Source organism: Boleophthalmus pectinirostris, unplaced genomic scaffold (genome assembly GCF_026225935.1).
Source record: "Boleophthalmus pectinirostris isolate CB_2022bp ecotype Guang Dong unplaced genomic scaffold, ASM2622593v1 HiC_scaffold_1, whole genome shotgun sequence".
NCBI lineage: Eukaryota > Metazoa > Chordata > Actinopteri > Gobiiformes > Gobiidae > Boleophthalmus > Boleophthalmus pectinirostris.
This window is the reverse complement of record NW_026570970.1, coordinates 10,259,411-10,272,596: the sequence shown is the minus strand read 5'-3', so window position 1 is coordinate 10,272,596 and position 13,186 is coordinate 10,259,411.

Sequence of the window (13,186 nt, the reverse complement as noted above, 5' to 3'; positions counted from 1 at the left end):
ATAACATTTGCGGCAACGTCAGCTCCCATTGGGCAACGCAGTTTCGAAGTCAGCGCACTCTTTTATTAACTTATTTTTGATGAATATTGAGATTGAAAATGTCCAAATTATAACAATGATCCACGGGTGTCATAGATTATAACCATAAAGCCGACACAAGCACAATAGGTCTTCTTTAAAACCAGTAGCCTCGTACAGTTCCCTTTGTGTTGCTGACTTTTGTATGATATATAGCAGATGTAAAGAGGTCATGATAGGCTGGGTCTAATCTGTCTTCAGTTCCTGTCTAAAGTTTCTTGATACTCTTCAAAGAATAATCCAACCTGGAGGACATGTTCCTGGGTGGTCCACATGCATCACAGCACTGTCTTTTCTCGGCAACACGTTTGAAATTTGGAGGTTGAGTCTTCGTCCACTCATTAAATCAGACAGGAGCTCAGGGTTACTTTAGATTATCAAAGGAAAGTATTATGGGATTATTCATTTACGTTATGCCATTAGTAACTTCGATAGCTCCTGGAAAATAAATGTCCATAGAAGTTCTGTCAGATCACTTGCAGGCATAGAATAAGTTTCCATTTTTTAACCAAGAAGACTGTACTTGTAATGGTGTATTCCAACTTGCATCTCTGCCACATCCAAACTGGAACAAAACTGTGACTAAACCTGGAAATAAACCTGAACAGGGCCAAACCAAATTAACATCAGGACTAAACTATTACTCCTGTGACTCACTAGAACCAAGCAGGGAAGATATGAATACACCCTGACATTTAAAATACTTTTTCTGTTTCTTTAGAATTATTTCAGTTAAGAATCAAAACATAAATCAGATGCCATGTCATAGTTTAAAACAGGGGTGTTTTTAACAAAGATATATATTGGTAGCCCTATTCATCAACTTCGCAACATTAGGATTTGTTTGCTTGAAGTTAGGCAGGTATTTTATTTAACCAATCACTGCTATTTGGTCGTGACGTATGTAATGCGCCAAATCCTGTAAGAAGAAGGGCAATAACGTCTTTCCCCTTGATAAAATTCACCAAGCATTCTCTTTGTTCCTGCTTTAAATCCTCGATCTCGGGAATTGTTGCCAACACAGAAGGTATGTCTTCGTCTACATCCGTCTCGACCGCTTTGTTTACTGTTGTGCTGAACCACAAAAGGGACCCAGACAGGCACTTGAGTTTGACGTCATGGCTTCACAGCTCTTCACTGATTGGCCGATGCACGATCTACAACTTCTGGCATTCTTGCAAACCGTCTAGTGTATTCTGATTCCTGACCTAGTCGCTGGAGAGAAATTAAATTCAGCAGAGGTACTAGGTGTCACCAGCCTGGCTGATATATTGGTGGTCAATACAGTGAATCATTCAAATGGGTGAACTAATACATAGTAGAAGTTAGGCTAAGCCACCAGGCCTTTATCCAGGCTCAGAACCTTAATAAGACACACAAAAATATAGTAAAATTATTATTATTACAGTGGCAAATGGTCACATTTTTCTATAGTGCTTTTCCACCATCAAGGCACTCAAAGCGCTTTACAACAAGGAACCACTCACCCATTCACACACCAGTGTACGCAGACACTGGGGGCGAGGTGGGTTAACTGTCTTGCCTAAGGACACAACGACAGCATTCACACCAGCCAACCTGTGGGTCAGTGGACCTGACCGCTCAACCCGTGATGTTTACGTCAGGAGCTGGATTCGAACCGCCAACGTTCAGATCAGTAGACGAATGCTCTACCAACTGAGCTACTGCCACCCAAAAAGTGCACCAAAAAGTACTGCTTATGGTCATTTTGGCCAATTCAGCATGAAAAGGTTTAGCCAAAGATGTGTGGATGCAACAAAACACGATTCCAGGTATGTTTTTGGTGAGGTAACAGCATAATAACATGGCTTAAACTTCACAAGAGACAATTGTGTGTAATATAGGACCTTTAAAGTGTGTTGGTGATAAGTGACGGCTCAAGACCCAAACGCATGACAACACAGGATTACTCAAACATGCATGAATCACCAAAAATAACTTTGAGTAAGATAATGTTGAGGGAACACTATTATATAACATGGTTACAAACTCATAAAAATCGATTTCGTATATGTCCCCACTGAATTGATATTCAACTCTGAAGCCCTTATGTAATTGACTGATAACATTAAGCAAAACAAGGTCAGCCAGACTGTTCCACATGTTCACCATAAATTCACTTTTTATGCTGATTTAGTCCAAGTGCGCTGTAAACAAACCCCAAAGAACCTGCAGAAGAGATTTGCGAGCTAACAAGCTAGCAGCACCTCCCGCGCACTGACACAGACTCCTAATAAAAGCCTCCGTGAGCAGTGTGTTTTGTGACAGGAGGGTGCCGGCTGCGCGCTGACATGCACAGGCTGTTTCTCTCCAAACAGATCTGCTCCTGGCCCCAGCCCCTGCCTCTGTGCTGGGCTCTGCTTTCATAACCCCCAGCCCCCTTAAAAGCTCCCTTCACAAGCGCCGTAAATGGGACAGTGAAAACAGGACAGGCGCGTTACTGGTGTGTGGTGACAGAGCCCATCCGACGTGTTTACACTGGACTCGGCTGGATGTAAACACAGAGCTGGATTGGGCTCGTCTCTCTCTCTCTCCTCCTCCTCCTCCTCTTCGCTCCCCTCCTCGCTCGACCACCGCCGGCCGCCTGCACGCTGCTGCTGCTGCTGCTGTTGCCGCTGCTGCTGCTGCTGCTGGGGCAAAGGTCAAGTATGTGACCCGGCCTTGTGAGGGTCTGCTGAGGGGTGGGGGTGTGGGTGAAGCGTGGGGAGGGGCGGGGGGTGTAGTTCTAATTTGTGTGAGGAGGAGCTGAATAGGAAGCAGAGATTGGGTAAGTGGTTAATGATTGGTGGAGTTGGGGCACCAGGTCCTGCCATCGTGACTGCACTGTCCAGCGGTATTTACTCAGCCACTCAATGTTAGGGGCGTGACGATACGTAAGTCACATGGTACAAAACAATCAAAACATTTCACGATATGATTGTTGCAACATTGCGGAGACACTAACAGAACTAAAGAAATGATACTTTTTCCTTTTTAAAAGCCTTGACTTGGACTATATTAATGTCATAGTCTAAAGCAGGCATGTCCAAACTATAAATGCGGCCCTCAGACAAATTTTTCTTGGCCCAAATTACCTTGCATCAATTAAAAATGAACTTTTACTGTAAGTGTTATGAAAATCTACCTTGATAAAGCAAATATTTAAGATTTAGTGTGCCTTTTTAAGGATGAATAAAGACTGATGGCTCATTCTAACGTGTTAAACATGCACATATTTCATTTATTCACTGTACTGAGCACCAGTCTACAGCCCTCGGTCAGCCCTCTGCTTCATCTGTGTTTAGATACGTGGCCCTTGATGAAAAAAGTTTGGACACCCCTAGTCTAAAGAATTAAGATAGATAGATAGTTATTTCTTCATATTTTCAGAATTAAAATGGAACAAAAGATCACGGTCTATGAAGTTTCCTCAATTTTTTTTAGCTGTTGCTGTAATAAAGCAATGCATGTAGGCAAAGAAGCTTATAATTCGACACATTGTGATAGGCCACGATATTATTGTGAGAACTTTGACGATACAGTGTCATGATATTTCAGTTATTGTTACCTCCCGACTCAATATCAAATACCATACATTGACCTGGCTTTAGGCCTGTCATGACAGTTACTGACTTAATGTTCAATTTTGTCATTTTTGGGGGGTCATTAGTTATCTTGTGTACATTTTCTTTGCACTACTGGGACATTTGTATTTATTTTTTTAGATTTTAGTTGTATAACATTGCATTAATATCTTGTATCACTCATTACAGATGCAAACTAAGGGCCTGTTTACAGGAGAACGCTTGCGGGTAAAAACAACAATATTTTATTAGAAGTGTCTTTCATTTAGACAGTGACGGCATTTTTGGGACTTAAAAACGCAAAAATCTGAAACTACCTTCCAGAGTGGAAAAGTTGAATACGCTCCACTGTAGCGTTTCCGTCTACGCTGTCCAAGACGCAAAACTCTGGTCAGATCTGCTCACGTCGCGCACGCGTTTACGTCATAAACATCACCACCTATTGTCACCACCAGCCGTCTGGCATGCATCCCCAATTCGAATTTTGCGTCACCGTATGCACGCAGATTTCCTCCCAAAAACGCTCGTCTAAACTCGGAATAAAAAGTAAAGACGCAAAGCCACTTTTGCGTCTTCTGTTCAGACCGTCAACATATAAACGTACACATCAAAAGGTGCACTGTGTAACATTTCTAGTGGTCCGCCACCTCTTTGTCTCCATGAAAATGTTATTGCGTCGTCTAGAATGTTCCGCACTGTAGATTAAACCTATCTATCATGAGTACGAGCATTGGACAGTACGATTCTGTCCCACGATCCTACATCGCCCATGCTCCTCCACTGCAATTTTTTACAGATTTACAAAAGCACCATACAAAACTACACTATAACTTCACAAACCTGATGCAATGTGCAGTCATTTCAGTAGCAGGGTGGACGCTGATTGTGTGTTAGTCAGTCGTTTTCAATAAATATAGCATTTTCAAAACATCATAAGGTGACATGGGATTTATAAATGCTTTGTTAACAATTAATACCCCATAAAAGTCCAATATCCCGCTTTAAAAGTACTTCTTGCGTGTTTTATGTGCTAGAATATTACACACATCGCTGGACAAGTTAATGGTGCATTCTTGTGACCATTTGGGTAAAAGCTAACCAACTGCATGTGTGAGATGGCAAATTACAATCAGTTTACTGGTAATCGTCTTTTTGAATGGGACTTTCGGCTCTTTAATGGGTCCCGAATCCTTTGGAAAGGCGTTCAAAAGACTGGTTCGATTTATAATTATTTATATGACAGAAGCCAATGTGAGAACTCATTTTGTCAACAAATTAATCACGGAGAGAAATGACCGAGGCTCAGATTTGTTTAAAGTGGTTCAAACCGAGAGTGGGAGTGTGTTTACCCTTTGAAATGATGCATAATCTAAATAAAAATTAAAATAGATTCATGATGCCAAATTCGCTTTTTTTTGTGTGTGCAAAAACCTGTCACTCGTGTTTCCTACTTTTTGCTTTGGGGTTGATTCTTGTGTTGGTTCGGCGATAATCAGGATTAAAATGCACAAAATTAGAACAAAAATGTGAATTTAAAAAAAAAATCTGATTCCAACCGTTCACTTTAAGGGACAGTGCAGAATTTTGGACATAAGGCCTCATTTTCTAGTGAGTTAGAGTGTTGGAGACGTACTTTTTTAAATATTCCATCCAGTCCTTGTATTTGCAGAGGTCGCTGGTGCTAGGCTAGTGCATGTCAATGGCCATAGTTATCCTGCCTCTAAAAACAGTCTTACCCACTCCACAAAACACCCGAAGCAAATCTATTATTACACTAGACTGTTCGATGTAAATGTCTGTGTTGATAGAATGCTTGAAAATAAAACTAACCTGCATTGCATGAATCGTCACATGTTGAGGGACTATTTTCTCAGCAGCAATGAATTTTACTTTGCCGGTAAAATAGGTGCTAGGTGATATCAGTCCGCCACTGCCGAGTTTTCTGTCAGGAAGTACAACTCGCTCCTGCTGCTCAGACATAAATCCTTCAAATGCAAGCTTGGTTTTACTTCTGAAATTATTCTATCAACACGGACATTTATATGGACAGTCTGGTGTAATAATAGATTTGCTTCAGGTGCTTTGTGGAGTGGGTTTTTAAGACAGTTTTGCGCTAGCCTAGCCCCAGGGACTTCTGCAAATACAAGGACTGGATGGAATATTTTAAAAGTGTCTCCACACGTCTCCAACACTCTGGCTCACACGGAAATGAGGAGGTCCTATGTCCAAAATTCCGGACTGTCCCTTTAAAAGAGGTGGCTTGATCTTGAACGTTACACCACTACTTATGATTTAATAATGTTGAGTTGTGTTTTGATTCATTCGCACATGTTTGAGTAACCCTTTATTATTAGTTTGTCTACATCTCCAAAGCTTAAAATGCTGTTCCACCTTGTGATGTCTTGGAGTGGCAGTTTAAGTTAACAGCTACTTTTTTGTTGAGAAGAGATGCGCAATTCCAAGATTGAAATTATCTAAATCAGTCATCACCAACTCGTCGATTGCTATAGACAGGTTGATCTTTGCCGTGTCTCCAGTAGATCTTGAGCCTAAATTAAACAATTTGTGACTGCAAAGTGACAAACTTGTGAGTTTGTAAGTTTGATAATAATAGAACTCCTCTCATTAACCCTTTTGATAGACTGTTATTGCCGTTTTGTGGTTAAATTTGCACTATTTTGGTTGTTTCTACTGCATGTGCTTTGCATTTTATTTATACTGCAATAGCACATTTTTTTCTTGCAGTGAGTGTTTTAGTCCCCAGAAAAGAGTTCAATTACCAAAACTGTCATTCTGTAATAAGTGTTCCTTAAGTTAAATATTACAAGATTGCAAAAACATAATAAAAAAGCGGTCTGAAATTCTAAACATGATCACTTTTGTTGTTATTTACGATCAGGTTGGTAGATCTTACTAATTTCTCAGACCAAGCATGCAGATCTTTGGCTGAAAAAGGTTGGCGACCACTAATCTAAATGATCCTAATGAAGTTGTATGCCGTATTCCCGTATTTCAAAACACAGTTGAGCCCTACATCACCACATAACATCACAAGGTGGACCAGAGCGCTTACTGTTTCTCACACTAAATATGCAAAAATTTGTGTGTTAAACATGTAAATACAACACAACTCTGGGTCTGTTTGTGACGAGGAAACATTATAACATTGATCAGAAAATAGCACAACATGGCCGCTTTAACTGAATAAACCAAAGTTATGTGTAATATTCATTGTAAGTGTATATTTGAGTTCGAGCGGATTCCTGTGCCCACCTCTGCAGTGCACCGGCTCTGCTCAAGCACTACTGTGAACACCCCCACACTTCTCTGTATATATAGATAGTATGTGTCCTCGCATGCCGAGTTAGCACATTGGAATTTGTGTAAACACCAAACCAATATTTTCCCTATATGGCTCAAATCCGTGTGTGTTTTTGCTTCTTTCCTTCTATTAGTCTCTTCTCTGGGAGTGATCCAGGGAGAAAGTGAGAGGAGAGTTTAGTGTCACACAAAGTCAACGGGCTTTGATGTTTCCAGTCAGGACACAACAAGCGCATCCTTACTAACCTCTTAATAACGAATGAAATACACAACTTAAAAGGGCATTGTGTAAATTTTCTGGTGGTCTTTTAAATACTTCCCTCCATGGAGCTGTTAGTGTTGCTTTAAACTTTCCTATCTTCATGGAGCCCAAACTAAGTTAGTCGCCGCCCCGCTCACAGTCAACATATCTGATTTTTTTTAGGTATTTTTGAGCAATTAGGTTACCTGCAATTGAATAAATTACAAGTAAATTAAAACTACATTAGAAAAAAAACAGTTTAATGTCATATTGTGGGACATCTGAAGCAGAGCAATGACGGGGGAGAAAGTGACGGACCTCAGTTGAAAAGTTGAAAGGGGCATAGCATGTTAAATGTTATAGGTCTATGTTTTCCATCATTATCCGCTTACTTAAAAGGTGCACTGGGTAACCTTCATGGTGGAGGGTCCATCACCAGCTTCTCTCCATGGTTAACTTTCCAGATGTTGCCTGGAATGTTCCACAGTATGGCTGTCAAAAAAGTTTTAAGGTAGCCTGAAAACTGAAAAGAAAACAGAATGGATTTAAAATAGTGCCGTCAAAAATATGGCATTATTAACCTATTTAACGCAAAACAATTTTTATTTATTTATTTATTCATTTATTTTTGAGAACTAAGTTGTAGCCACTGCTAGACAAACTACATGTTAGAAAAACTACAGGATCCAGCTGTAAACAGAAAGCAAAAAAAAAAACTGTATGAAACCGAGAAGTCCTGTCAGGTGCGCTGATGTTACTCATACGAGGAAAACACGAAATAAACTCAGCTTCAAAACGAAACTTCAAAGCGAATCCGCGATTACCTTTGATAAGGACTGTGACAGAGACAGAAGTTTTACAGACTCTCTTCTGACTGTTTTCAGTGCCCCGAGCTGTTATAAACAAACTCACAGAGGAGCGTATCGCAGCAGGACTCATATCGGTCTCACTATTTAATTAGATTAGATATTTCTGCCGCTGGACTTATTTTCTCTGCTAAAAGTGATAGCTCTGCGTAAAACAAACATGGCCCTTAGTACAGCAGCGTTGAGGCGACAAACACGGACGCAAGCACAATTGCAATAAAAAAATAAATAAATAAATAAAAAATTCCGCAAGCAAGCATATCCACTTTTCTATGTTGATAAGAGTATTAAAATGATTATACAAGGGACAAAAATGTGCACTTAATCGTGAGTTAACTATGACATTCATGAGAGTAATTGTGATTAAATATTTTACTCAACTGACAGCACTAATTAAAAAAGCAAAATTTTTAGGAACCTGTAATAAATATGTGTTCACGGTCCTGTTTAGGTGTTTTATTTTCAACAAAAATGGTGAGTGTGAGTGGAACTGAAAAACCTAACCCTAACTATGTTGTGATTAATTTTTTATGTCCGTCGTTGTTTTTATGGTAAAGTAAAGCCTCAGACAGAGCAGAGCCTACAGTTAGCATCACACCACCAGTGAGTGTTGATGAAAAACACTGCAAACACTGCAAAGCGCTTTCAGATATGGCACTCATCTGGAGTTTGTAATTCATTAGAAAATCGTCTGTTGTTGACATCATCTTCTGCCCAGTTTTTGATCTGTCTGTGTTGTTGATGTCTTCTTCTGCCCAGTTTTTGATCTTGCAGTTCTCATAAAAAGTCAGTCTCCAGGAACCGAAAACCTTCTTGAACAAGTCGACATCTCTTCTTTTAATTTGTCCTGAAAACAAACATGCTAACGAACATAACCTGGGTCTGCTTTGAATGCAGCAGATAATGGCCTGTCCCTGGGTCACATGGAGGACTGGAGGACCGCTCTGTGCCGGTCTGTGCTGATCTGTGCCGGTCTGCGCTCGGCCTCTTGTTGTAAATGTTATCACTAACACCTGTGCTCCGCTCCGACAGGCTCTTACTGCTGCCGCTGCTCCGGGGTCACGTCTCCTCACAGCGAGTGCACAGCTGGAACTCTGCACTGTGAGTGGATGTGACGCGTGGAGAACATCGGCTTTTGCATTGTTATCCTTGAATAAAACGGGAATATTGTAACCGTGAGAAAGTTTAAAAAAGGAAGGAGAGTGTACATTTTCATGAATAAACTGAAGAGGTGATTGTGTGACAGAAACAGGTAACCACAACTGGAATAAAGTATGCAAAAGTTTAAAATGTTCAAATATGTTGCTTTTTACTTTTAAGAAACTTTAGCTACAATTGACTGATTTCTTTTAGATATTTTAAGATATGTCCTCTTGTGTTGAGGGCATTCACTGGCATCTTAGTCCTTGTTATCTTATGCCTCGGTCATCAGAGGTATAATACTCCCTACAGTGGAAGCGTGGGCAGACTGCACTGCTCTACTGGAAGTGTAACAGACATACTATCACTCTGTAGTCCGATGAGGTTCATTTGGTCCTCTGCTAATTTATGTTATTAGGTTTTTTTTTCAGACCAAAGGTTTGTTTTCATACCTGACAGTTTCGTCTTCCTCAGAGTGGTCATGTGATGTTGCTGTGATGTGTCCTGTCAGCTGATTTAAACAGGTTTTGGCGCTGTTTTCCTACCGGTGGAGGCAGGACGATAGCACCATCTGCAGTCTGACTTCCTCAGGACAGTATCCCAGGTGTGTGAGAGTAAAAAAGCCCCCTCGTCCCGGTTTATAGTGAGCAGTCGAAACTGACAGGTATGAAAACAAACCTTTGGTCTGAAAAAATAACCTAATAACATAAACTATCACTCTGTCTTAAGAGTTCATATCTCCAAGTCCTGAGTCCGTTACTGACAGTAAATAAATGTAAATATTACAACTGTTTTGCTGAAAATGTACCTTGCACCATTCACTTTCTCCTCGAAATGTGTTATGCATAGATTGTACAGAATTTAAGAATGCAGGAAAAACTTTGTAATATTGATTCAATACGACCCGCACGGTAAAATACAAATGAGTTCTTTTTGGCTACATTCAGACTGCAGGGCTTTATGCTCAGTTCCGATTTTTTGGTGAAATCCGATGTTTTTGCGAGGTCGTTCACATTTCCAATTAAATGCGACTTGTATGTGAACTCCAGTATGAACAATAAACGTCCCGAAAGTGTCCCGCATGCGCAATGGAGGACACGATGTCGTCATCAACAGCGAGCGTGCTCAGTGTTTACGGAAGTTGTCCAAACATGGACGCGAGCATTGAGCACCTGGAGATTTTAAAGTTCCTCTCGTACCGGAGCCAAAACATGAACAACTTACTTGTTTTAAGGAGGAGATTGAGAAGGAGAAGGACGAGGATGAACGTGTGGATGTGGAGACGTAGCCAAGAGTGGTGAGTGGTGATGTGCTTCGCTTCAGTGACATGGAGTTTGTTAACAATTTTCGCCTACTTCAGCGCAGAATAGTGCCGTTTGTGGCTTGTTGATAACGTGTAGGCCGGGTGAATGCGCTTTGGCCGTTCAGACTGAAGTCGCATGTCAAAAGATCAGATATGCATCAGTTTTAGGACCACATATCCAAGTGGCCTGGGTCGCATTTGAAAAAAATCAGATCTGTGTCGTTCAGACTGTCATTAAAAGATCAGATACAGGTCACATAGGGGCCAAAAAAAATCGGATTTGGGTCACTTCGGGCTGCAGTCTGAACGTAGCCTTTGACAGCTCCATAAATGTTTAACTCTGCCATATTTAAACAAAAGAAACTGTAATGGAGAAGAAGGTTATGCTTTGTTAAAACATAACAATGATAGAGGAAACTACACAGATGAAACTACCACAGCAACTACTACTACTACATTTGTTTTTGTTTTTCTGATGCCTAGAATGTTTCGAAACGGTATCAATATCATGACACTTCTCAAAAACTCTACTGTTGCATTTACAAAGGACTTTCCACAGTTGAGTTGAATTGTTTTTATTATAGCACGTGGCTTGAACCTTTTCGTCTGAGCTTATCTTCAACTGAATTTTCTGCCTAATATCAGGAGAACAGAGTCTTCCGGTGACACTGTGTACCATCTTAGACGTTAACAGCCCTCGTGTTAGAAGAAGCAGAAGAATGTTAGAACAGTGTTGGAATAATGAGCTTGAGGATTACTGTTCTAAGACATTTTGTTCTCGAGCGTCAAAGCATTTCTTGCACAAACGTGAGGAATTTGTCCCGGCGTTTGTGTGTGCTCATTTTCGCTCCTGTTTAGCGGATTTACGCGGCTTTTCAAGGCTCTTAAAGTCACCGATAAAAAGGACATAATCAATTGCATCAACTTGTGTGTACTGAGCTAAAGCTGTATTACGTAAGCTGCGCCAAAAGCCGGTCCCCCACTGTGGAGGTCAGGTAGTTAAAGTAAACGATAAAACTAAATGGAGACTTTTTTTTTTTGTTTCTTGGGATTTAACGGTATAGTATTAAAGGTGCACTGTGTAACTTTTTTGTTGGGGTCCTGTCACCTGCTTGTTTCTATGGATATGTCATTAGGCTGCCTGGAATGTTCCACAGTATGACATTAAACAAGTTTACCTTACATTTATTCTATTACTGCTTAAAAATAGAGAAAAACAGGCATTGTGACTGTGAGCAGGATGGCCTCTCCACAGATCTGACCTGTAACTTGGTCTGGTTTGGTCTCCATGCAGATAGAAATGTTTAATACCACACGGTGAAACATTCCAGTTGAAGTGATAACATCTCCATGGAAATGCCATCATATTTTTTGTATTTATCTAGTCTAGCATTTATTCATTCATTGGCCTCGTGGCATCACCTGTTTGCCCATGGAGATAAGATTAATGCTTTACTGTGAAACATTGTAGGCAAAGCAATAACATCTCCATGGAAACAAGCATGTGATGGACCCACTACTAAAACCCGGTCTTAAAACCTAAAAAAAGACAACTAGTTCATTTTAAATTGTTTGCAGCAGTCCAAAGCTATTCCTCACTTTCCTAATGGATTCCAAGCGTTCTAATTATTCACCACAGTGAGATTGTAAGCGCTTTTTTTAAGCTTTACGAGGCCAGACTGGAGCGTAGTGTTTTCTTGTGGTCGCTAAAACAAATAAGAAAACGAGAGGGACCGGTCTTTTTCTGCTGCTGCTGCTGCTCTGAAGCTCTACAATGAGCTCCCTCTGCTCCTCCAAAGTCCAAAGTGAAAATGATCTGCTGAAGGCTTTTTGACAAAACGTTATTAATGTTTAATTTATAAAGGTGCACCATGTAACTTTTCAGTTGGGGGTCCGTCACCTTCTTGTTTCTATGGATATGTCATTGCTCTGCTGACATTAAACAGATCTACTTTGCATTTATTTGATTGTGCTTTTATAGGTAAGAAATACCTGGAAAAACAAGCATTCTGACTATGACCCCATCCACACTAGGAAGTATTCGAGTCATTTTCATCGTGGATGCAGTGTTCGTCCACACTAATCCAATGGAAAATGATCTGGAACGATCTGGTGCCGCCAGCTCCCACGAATTCATCTGAGTACAGATCTGATCCGGCACTGTGTGGACGCCTGAAAACACTGATACGCTGACGTAAGAGCTCAAGTTGTCGTCCTTATTGGACCACATCACTGTGACTTGCGCCATCCTGATTCGCTGAGTTGGTGACATTGGTTGTGTGATGCTCTTGCAGAAAACATCTTAAACAAACCATAGACAACATCTTGAAGTCCAGTGTTATGTGAACAACTGTAACAACTGAACCTCGTCAGTCCACGAAAAGACTGTTTTCACGCTTGCCACCTTCCTCGGCTCAAAATGCTGCTGCACCTTCAGACAGGATGCTCCACTATCTTGTTTTTACCGCTCACGTGACGTCATGACGACTGACGCCAGCCTAGTCATGTTACTAGCATTTCAGGCGTTACTGTGTGAATAGGGAAGGCTTTGATTGTGGACACAGGAATTGTGTGTCTGGACACAAATCGTTTCTGATATGGTGATTCTTTTTAGTATAAATGTAACCTATGAGCGGGGTTGCCTCTCCACAGA